Source organism: Parus major, chromosome 1 (genome assembly GCF_001522545.3).
Source record: "Parus major isolate Abel chromosome 1, Parus_major1.1, whole genome shotgun sequence".
Lineage (NCBI taxonomy): Eukaryota > Metazoa > Chordata > Aves > Passeriformes > Paridae > Parus > Parus major.
This window is the reverse complement of record NC_031768.1, coordinates 47,039,032-47,049,100: the sequence shown is the minus strand read 5'-3', so window position 1 is coordinate 47,049,100 and position 10,069 is coordinate 47,039,032.

Genomic DNA, 10,069 nt, shown 5'->3' with positions numbered 1-10,069 from the left:
TTCTTCCATTCATTCATGGATCACCTTGCCCTGTCTATGAGTTGTGCCATTAGGCAGTGGCTATACTTGGCTGCTGATTCTTGGTAACACATTGTATGAACAGTACTTTTGTTTGTTTGCTTGCTTTACATAAGGGCAGAGACCATTTAAAACAGTGCAAAAGTACATAGGCAAATTAGGAAAACACTCGGGACAGTAGGTAAACTTGTCTCTGAACTGTGGTCATTTTCACTGCCTTCTTGGCCACCTCTCTGTAGGATGGGGCAGCCTACACCACATCTGTTCAGGACCTGCAACTGCATTAACCTCGGGATTATGACATCAAGAATGGCATTTGTACAATTAAAAATGTTATCTCACAGGGCAGCCCTTGTTGCCCTCGGCCACCTTTGGGTAAATTGTGTTGTAGGAAAGGTTAAAAAAAGCTGCTGGAACTAATCCTTTTGATGAAACCTTTAACAAGTATGTCAAGCTCCTCTGATCTTGGCCCTGGCAGAGTATAGTTGTAGTTAATGTCCTCGGCTCTAACCCACCATCTAAGACCCTCTTTCCTGCCGCGTGTTTTCTTCATCAGTTTGTATTTCTGCCAGTCAGTGTCACAAAGCACTTCCTGCTTCATCCCTGCCTGACGGGGTTAAGCCACGCTGATGGTCTGCAGTTGTGTGCAGCTTCATTTTTCATAGATTCTTTCTGATAACCATAACATGAACTCTGGAGTATGTGTTAGGAACTGAAAACAGGCCAAGTGTTTTGTATTAGAGCCTGTATTCCCACATTCACCAATTCTCCAAGGGTTGAAAATGCATCAGTGACATGTATGAGAAAAAAAAGGCTGGGACTAAAATCAATTTTCTCCCCTCTTGCCTACATGAAACAAAATTAAAAGCACAATGAGCCTTATTCTTTTTTCATTTACTGCTGAAATTCCTCTGCCGTCTGTGAAGCAACTCTTGTTACACCACTGTAACTGGAAGTAAAATCAATCTCGGTATCTGCTGCAGATGTTTACACCTTAGAAAACAAGAAGCACACACAGTTTCTCTATCTAATAATTTTTTAAAAAGCTAGTTTTATCTTTATGGATGGAGCTAGATCCCAGGGAACTGATTAAGCAAAACTTGCTCTAAACGAACAATTTGATACTCCGTTATACATGACCGCCTTTCAATATCCTGGTGCGTATTGTGACCCGAAGCTGTCAGTTTAATGCCTGTGTTAGCACAGATCAAAGGAGAACAGAAACAAAATATAAAAATACAGCAATAAATAACCTGGTGTGCTTTCTTATCTCTAGTGAACATTTTATATTAGGCTGGTTTATTTGCTTGGTATTACAGAGTCGTCTTTACTTCCGCTGAAATAAACCGGGGTGAAAAGCCACAATAATCCTTCAGATAAAATGGAAAAAGTTATTTATGCCTGTGCTATTCATAGATGCCTCTTCTTAGAAACCAGCCATTTGTGGTTTTGGTTTTTCTGTAGCATCCACTTTTTGCCTTGAGATCTCACAACCTTTTTTATTTTTAATTAAAAAAAATAAAAAATAACTGTTATGCAGACCCGTGTTAACAATTCTGCCTTCCTGGCTGTCAAAGAGATTTCCTGTGGTCTGTTTTTGGCTGTGCACTCAGCCAGTTGCACCGTATATCAGGCATTTGTTTAAAAAGTAAACAGCTAGTCATCACTGGCATAAAAATTAACACATGAAGTGCAGGACTTTTCACTTTCTTAGTGTCTGTCCATGAGCCACCTGAAGACTTGTTGAAAGATGGACAGCCAAGAGGGAATGCATCTGAGGGAGGTTGTTGCCGTGAGAAAAGCAAGCCAAGTGTCATTGCCTGAATGCTAAACAGGGGTAACCATGGATTTGCTCATGTGATTTGGTCCCTTTGCGCTGCTCAGAGAAAGGGATGGAGGAAATGCTGCTGAGGCCCTTACAGCTGGGGACAGAAGGGGACAGTCCCTCCCTCCCTCCCTGCCAGCACCAGACTGTGCAGGTCCCACATGCACCATTAAAATAGATCAGGTTCATTTTCTAAGAACAGATCAGCTATGGGTTTTTTCCTCAATATTGTTTGAAGAATAATTGTGGTTTCACAAGTTGCTTTTCACAGTAACATATGAAGAAAAGGCTAAATTATTCTACTCTGTTCAGGATACAGGGATATGTAAAAACATTTTCCAATAATAAGTGCCTTTTGACTTAAGAACATAAATAATTTTAGTTTTATTATTTTCCCTCTGCTGCAATTTTGACTTAAGGTGCCTAGTCCTGTTTTAAACATCAGATCACTGTCTGGCTCAATCTTGCAGTTCCTAGCTATTAAACATGCTTTTTGATGCTTGCCAAGAATGCTATATGAGTGAGTAATGTGATTTGACTTACTGAAAGGGTTCTAATGCAACCTTAATTCAATGTAACAAACCACTCGTGGAGCAGAAATACAGCTTTCTTTAAAAGCTGGTGAGATACCATACTAGAATGTTGCAACCATAAAGATTTGCAATGCATTAATTTTAGGCAGCCTATTTAAATTTGGGCAGTATAGAGATTAATCTGCATAATTATTTGCTTTAAGAATGAATCAGAATTTATATTTCCTGTATTAGACTGTACTTCTAAAGTGAGTGTCATTGGAGATAAACACCTCTGTTTGCAGCAGCAAGGTATATTGACACATCTTACAGAAACTGCCTGTTCTTTGTGATTCAGAAAAAAAAATACTGATAAAATTATGTAGAGGTCCACAGGTTTTTATCAAGCTTGGAAAACCAAACAATGGGTTATATAACTAAATTCTTTACACACAAACAAATATGCTAAGGCATGTTACAGGGTTATATGGAATAGGTCTCATCTAAGTTTAACTCCTCAGAGGTAAGTCTTCAGGAACACGTGCTTCTAGTGGATTATACACCCCATCTTTAAGTTGAAGGTAAATGTTGCTCTCAGAGCAGTGGCAGTGCCTGGTTCTAGGAGGGCTTGGGAAAGCACTTCATATTGGGGGTCCTTTATGAGATGTAACATGAAATCACTTTCTAAGCTGAAGCCATGTACTTCCAGTGCTGATAATGATGCCACTGCAAGTCACTCATTTCTCATATTAAGTGGATCCATTATTTTGGCTCTCTGACCTTCCAGTTCCAGGAATGCCCTGGGTGTTTTTGGGTTTTTTTTTTCTGAAGCTGTATTTCTTTTTGTGCAGACCATGAAGTGAATTAATTTCTCTAAGGAACATGAATAAAGTTTGTTTTTCTTAAATTCCTGGCAAACAAGTTGATGAAACCCATATGGATCACAAAGTCTGAAGCTTGACTACAATGTTCCTCGGGTGAGCAAACACTTGTCTTTTAAAATAGACGACTTTTAGCTCTGGGAATTATATATATATACATATTTGAGATCCGTTCTGTGAGCCATCAGCTCGACTTCAAAAACATAAGACAGGAAGCTGACTGCTTCTGAAGGTGTTTTCCTTATTCCTCCTGTTAAGCATACATGCTTTTCAGATAAAGGTTTTTAACTCGGATTTGTCATCATACCTTATAATTAAAGAAAAAAGTTAAAAAGTGGTTTGAATTTTTCTTTTTAAACCCTACTCCTTCTCAGCCAAATGGCTCAGAGTTTTAACCTTATTCTTACTGTTGTGAGAACTTACATACACACACACATATAGCATGTGTCTCCTACCTTGGCCAAGCTGCAGATGATCCAATCTACTGGGATTTTGAATCAATGTTTTTTTTGATATGTCCTGTGCACACCTCCATGCCCCAGCATGTCTCCAGCCACACCTTCTTGGCACCAGTCTATCTGAGACATCCTTGAGTGCAGACTAGGATGGGAAAGCATCTTTGGGGGCAAGTGTTTTGAAAGGCTGCAGAGAAGGTTCTTTCTTATGTGTCCCAGGCTGCTCAAATCAGAGCTATGACCTTCCCTTCTTCGGAAAAGAAAGGGGGCGACCAGCTTAGTTAATTAAAAAATGCTTGTTTGTGAAATGAATAGCAGTGAAATGAATCATCAGTTAGCAGAGCTCTTCTGTATGTCTTTAAAATCTGTATGGTGCTTTCTTATCCCTGTCTGTACATGAAATGTATCCACTTCAGATGCTAAACCCTACGGCTATGCCACAAGTGGGGGATCATGGTCTTCCACCCTTTGGCTTCCCCTGAAAGCTTTCACGGGGGTTTCCACACCAGCCAGGTACTTCATGATGCACAACCTTCTCTCTTTTAAGGCAGGAAAAAATAGACATGTTTAGTTGTATTCTCTACTATCTTATCTACTCACCTCCTCAAAAGAGAAGAGAAGTAGCAACAGCCTTAAAATTCCAAGAGAGGTGTCCATGGAGATGAAAGCACTGGTGGGAGAGTGAGCAGCATGACTGGGAGACATCAAAGTGAGATGGCTGATTTGGGTGGCTTGGAAGGTGAGGATGGGTTTGGTGTATCCCTTTAAGCAGGCTGGGTAGGGCTGGGAAGTTGCCCTTGCACCTGGGAGCTGCAGATTGCTCCTGGCCACCTGTGGTGACCCTACACAGTAGTGCACAATTATCAATTGGTCTGCAAAATAAAGCATAAGCTTTTAGTTTAAAGCCTCAGAAACCTTTAAAATTGCTTGAGAGGAGAACAGAAGCAATTATCAAAATATGTTGTTAGAACTGAGGCAGTTTCCGCTGATTTTTTCCTAAATATTTCTTTTGTAGTGGAGGGAAGAGTGTGTAGTAAAAAAAAAATTAATAATTGTGAAAAGTTTTCCTTGGCAAAAAGAAAGCATTTTGAAAGCAGCTGAAGATGAAATGTCAAGGCAGCTGCTGGATTGCAGTCTCCATGACAATCATAACACAACACTTTGATTAGTTAGGCACATGGCAGAGCCTCTGGATAAGAGTCCGGGGGTGGTGAAGGGCAGGTTATTGTTTTTTAACCATTTTTTAAAAAAATCAGCACAGAGAAGGATCTGTCCTTTTTAAAGTACAGAATGTATCAAGTTTTATATTCAAATGCATTTGTACACACGTTTTGGCACTTAAAAAAAAAAATCTTAAACTTGGTAACAGTCAGATGCTTTTTGCTAAAATAATTCTTGCAGAATAGAAGGATGATTCCCTTATTATGGGGTCCAAGCATCTTTTGTTTTTCATGAATTTATATTTTCAACACCCTGTAGAACAAGTAAGTAATTTATTCACATCTTTTCTTGTGGAGAGAAGAAACCAGAAAGGTTGTGGTGTGTATTCAGGAGAAAAGGCAGGTGTTTGGACATTGCATCACCCCATACAGGCATATCCAAACTACTTGCCAAGTGAGCTGGGCACACCTGTGTCTCCGTTTGTGCAGAGCTTTGGTAGTGGCATGAACTGAACATGCCAGGAGGTAAGGCAGAGCTTCCTCTTCTTTTGTTCCTGCTCTTCTTTGCTTCCCAAAAACCAGAACTGAGCCTTAAATACTGTGTTATTGGTTGGAAGTGGACAGTCCTTCCAGTCCATGTCTCTAAAAGAAGGATGGAGGGTTATTGAGCTTTGAAGTAAAGGCCTGGCTTCCCAACTTCAGTAGCATATTTAGAAGTGGTGAAAGCTCCTGGTGGAGCTGAGCATGGGTGTCTGGGCGAGGTTCCCATCAACATGCTGCCTCACTGCTGCCTCGCTGCAAACAAGGACATTTCAGCTCTATAACTGTGGGTTCTCTTCAGACCTTTTGCCTGTTGTGTTTATTTTGACTAGAAATGGGGAGAAGGAGTGTGTGTGTGTGCAGGGACACATGGGACTAGCTCCTGTGACATGTATGCACAGCATGGTTGGCCTCTGAGGTGATGCTGTAAGGACACATCACCAACACAAACAGCACAAAATAATGTTACATATTTCAAACTGGTGAAATATGTGAATTACATAGAATGACACCTCATCTATTTATCATTTTTTCTTTCAAAAAACCCACCCAAATCAAGATAAATTTGCATTTATTTTTTTTTTTTGCTTTTTCATGGAAAAGCTTGAACAGGAAGGACAGTACCAAATTTTGTAACATGTTTCACCAAGATAGGTTTTCTTACCTCTTTTAGAGCTGCTGCTAATTCTGTGCAGTGATGTTCTGCATTCTCATAAGTCAGGGGTATTAAAATCAATCCCTTCTTCATTTTGTTTGTCAATTAAAAATCTCTTCTTGCCTTTTTGAATTCAAGGGTTAATCCCTTTCCTTCACCTGGCACATTTTTCTGGGTAGGTGTTTTCCTCCACTTTCACTTGGTACCATGGCATCTCTAACACCCTCATCTTGGGGGAGCCCTTTCCCCAGAGCAACCCCTTGACTGTGCAGAAACTTCTCTGGTCTGACTTCATGGATCAGCTTGCAGGGCAGAGATCTTCAGCACACAGCCAGAAAGTCATAAATATATAAACCCACAGAACCTAGAAGGGAAGAAGGTCCTGTAATTGCCCTAAGCTTTGCAAATTGTGAGACCTCCAGCTCTGATAAAGGAAATTGATTTCATCAGTTGTCAGTCATCCCCCTGTTTTTCTTTTTAATGATTTAAAGTTCACATCTCCTCCAGGCAGGGCAAAGTCCTGCTTTGCTCTGCTCCTCTCTTGTTGTGCCGAAAGCCTTGGCTATAGCCAACCCTTGCATGTTAGGCAGGGAATTTTCTCTCTTCCTGGTGGTTTCTCTTGCTGGGATCATGCTGAGACAAGTCCCTGTCCTGACTTCCAACATCACTTGGAAGTTTCTTGTCAAGCTTGTTCCTTCAGCCCTTCACTTATTAGCTAATTAATATATCTGACTTCTAGGGCAGAATTTGTCTGTGCTGGGTTCAAACTGGTTTCTGCTAAATACAGCTGGGCACCCTGAAACAGTGTTATTAACTATGATGGGAAGTATAAAATGCAGGACAATGCTGCCTGTTTCTTAGAAAAAAAGGGGCATGCTTATTTCAAATTTACATGAAACTGAATTCAAACAAGCCATACTATGAGTGAAGTTGTTATGCTTGACAACATATCAGGGAATGTTTTTTACCACCCCTCCTTCACTCTAGTGCAAAGCTAACTCTTAGAAGAGCTGTTGAAAGATGGAATTTTATCAGAAAGGAGCTTGAAATTTTGCTGGCTACGTATCCATCAGTTCTTTCTTGTTAGGGTTTCAGTTTCAGATAGATGTGTATTGACAAGCCTTGGTACTGCTCTTGGAAAAATGAGAGAGCTCTTAAAAATAATAAAAAAAAAATTGAAAAAGAAAACCAGAACAGGCATGTCCTCCTCCCTCTTCATTCTAAACAAATGATTCTGGCAGTGCTTTTCCAGCTGACTGGATGTGTATAGAGGAAAAAGCTGTACCAGACTTTTAAACTGTCAGCACTGAACTTTATTCTCAGTAGAAAATCATTATTTTAAAAATTGTTGAAGGAACATTGTTGGGGAAAAGAATTTTTTGGGGTCAGATGAAAGGTTTTGTTTAAATGCTGAGGGATTTATTTTTTTTTCCTCTTTCTGTTTACTGTATTCAGACTTGTCCATCTAAGATTTGGACACCTGCAGTAGGGCACATGAACCCAGCCCTGAGGTCTGGTAGTGTAGCATACAAGTGCTGCATTTAATCAGCGTTCCCAGGAAGTGACTGTTCTGAAGGGACAATACGGGGGACAGCACTGAAGTTCCTGTCAGAACTGTCTTGTCCCACAGCTGCTACCTGAGCATTGCTCTTGAGGCAATGTCAGCAATGCTGGAGTCCAACTGCAATGCAGACAGAAGCCTGGGAACAGAAATGTCAGCCATTACCATTGCTGGATGACTCTGGGTTGAATTATGAATTACTGGGGTTTTGTAGATATAATTGACACAGATATAGATTGAGTTAGATGTGCTAAAAAGTAATAAGCAAAAAATTAAAAGCCACTTCCAAACTCTTTTATTTTCATATATGCTTTGGGATATGTGGCAAAATTCCACCTCTCCATTAAGTTTGTGCTGGGACATCCCTCTGTGGTGTGTATTTAAAAGCTCTTTGTTCTGTTATAAAAGCAAGTGCAGTGTGTGAGTGAAGGCAGCTTGCTGTGGCTCTGCCTCTCTGGGAGTGCCACCTCTGGCAGGCGCAAAGCCTGGTGTCCATACGTCCTAAAGACTTACAGGGGAGAGTAGATATTTTTAGAGGCACCCTCCAGTAGTGATCCATTCATTTCCAGTTTTTCTCTACGTTTAAACAATAATCAAGCTCTTCCTGTCTCAGTTGGTGATTCACAGTAATTTTGTTCTATACAGGCTCTAGATTAGATGAAGGCAGCTGCGTACATTTGATCAGACTCTCACATCAGCTGAATTCCAACAGGCTGGCACTGTCCTGCTTTAGCACCGTCCTTCATGCATACAAATGTTCTGGCATGAAGATTTCCTAAATGACATGGCTAAGGCTGGCCAGCATGGGAACCCTGCTACTGCAGAAAATGAATAAGTGCCTTGCCCATGAGGTTCAGGCTATTTTGTTTCCCATTTAAGTTGCTGCACTGGAAATGTGATACATGCAGTTAATCTTCAACCAGCAATCTCAGACATTATAGATCCACTTATACCTTGTGATGAATTACTTCAGTATTTGGAAAATATTGAATAACATTTTTTGTTGACATGGAAGTGTGACCTGAAGGCTGCAGCTGGTCCCAGTGTTTGGTGCTGTTTGTGTCCTGCTGTCTGGCTCTTCCTCCCTCTGTTCTCTCGCTATTTAGACTCAGCTGGTTTATGTCCATCACAATCAATGGAAGGACATTTCCAAGCTGGTAATTGCTGAGAGGATCCAGTGCTGATGGTTTCTGGAGCTGCCAGTCTGGGGAGCAGCCTTTGGCTCCTGCTGCATACATTATGTCTGCAGTTTGACCATTTATCTCATTTTTCATACTTGAACTGAAAGAAAGTTTTGTGCAAGCACTTGCTGCTCATTCCCTGGGATGTCTTTCTGCCCTTCATCCCCTTCCTCCTGCTCTTGTATTGCAGCAGCACCAAACTGTGTCAAATAAGGTGAATGCTGTTGTCAAGTTCAGAGGTAATGCTTCACAGTGACTCTGTCCACAGTCGGGTGGGGACTTTGAAATAATCATGGCTTCACAATCATGGGAAAAGAAACAATTATGCTGGTTACATTCTGAATGTTGAAGGCCCAGACTGTTAAACCATAAACTGTTAAACTGATCTGTAAATGCAGTTGCATAAAATCTATTTTGGCATTTTCAAATGTTTTTCTAAGCTCAAAAGCTGGTGAAGACTCTCTTAAGGAGACACAGAAGGTGGAAGAACAAACAAATCAGCCTGCTGACATAGGTGATTGAATTGCTTCATTTAAGATGTCAGAAGATAAAAATATTGAGTGGGATTCAGTCTGCAAATCCCTGCCTATACTGTGACTTAAGTTCCTAAAGGTGACTCAATTTCCAGTTTTGCTTAATCCTGTAGACATCTAAAATTCACCAAGCCATTAAACCTTACTACCTATTTGAAATCTTCAGTTCCTGTTTTGATTCACCTTCAAACACTCAGACTGCCGTTGCTAGGAAATGAGTCTGTCTGTCATATAACACAGTTTGGGATTCAAGATGAGGAGGACAGGCACTCAAACACTGCCCAAGCCCCTAGGAGAAGAAAATGAAAAATGGGATTTCGTCAAACCACTGATTACTTTTGTTTGTCACAATGACGATGCCCATGTGCTGCTGATTAGCACAGTGTCTCGCATGCTGACAGAAGGAGGGAGATGCTGGGTGGTTAGCACACTGACAGAAAATTGACAACAGAACAGAAATGCTATTTAGCATCTTTCATCCAAAGAGCCTGTGGAGCCCTTAGAGCTTTTAGTGGAACCCAGCTGGACCCGGCTAACTGCAGTGTGCATCTCCTTTCTATTAGACTATCAGTGGATAAACAACCAAAACAGCCTTGGGGATCTGGATAGTAGGTGTCTATCCTTTCTCCTTTAGTTCCTTTAAGTTTTTACTAAGTTAGACAAAAATTGTACTGAAGAAAGCTCCTAAAATGAAAATGTTCCCTTCCCTTCCCTTCCCTTCCCTTCCCTTCCCTTCCCTTCCCTTCCC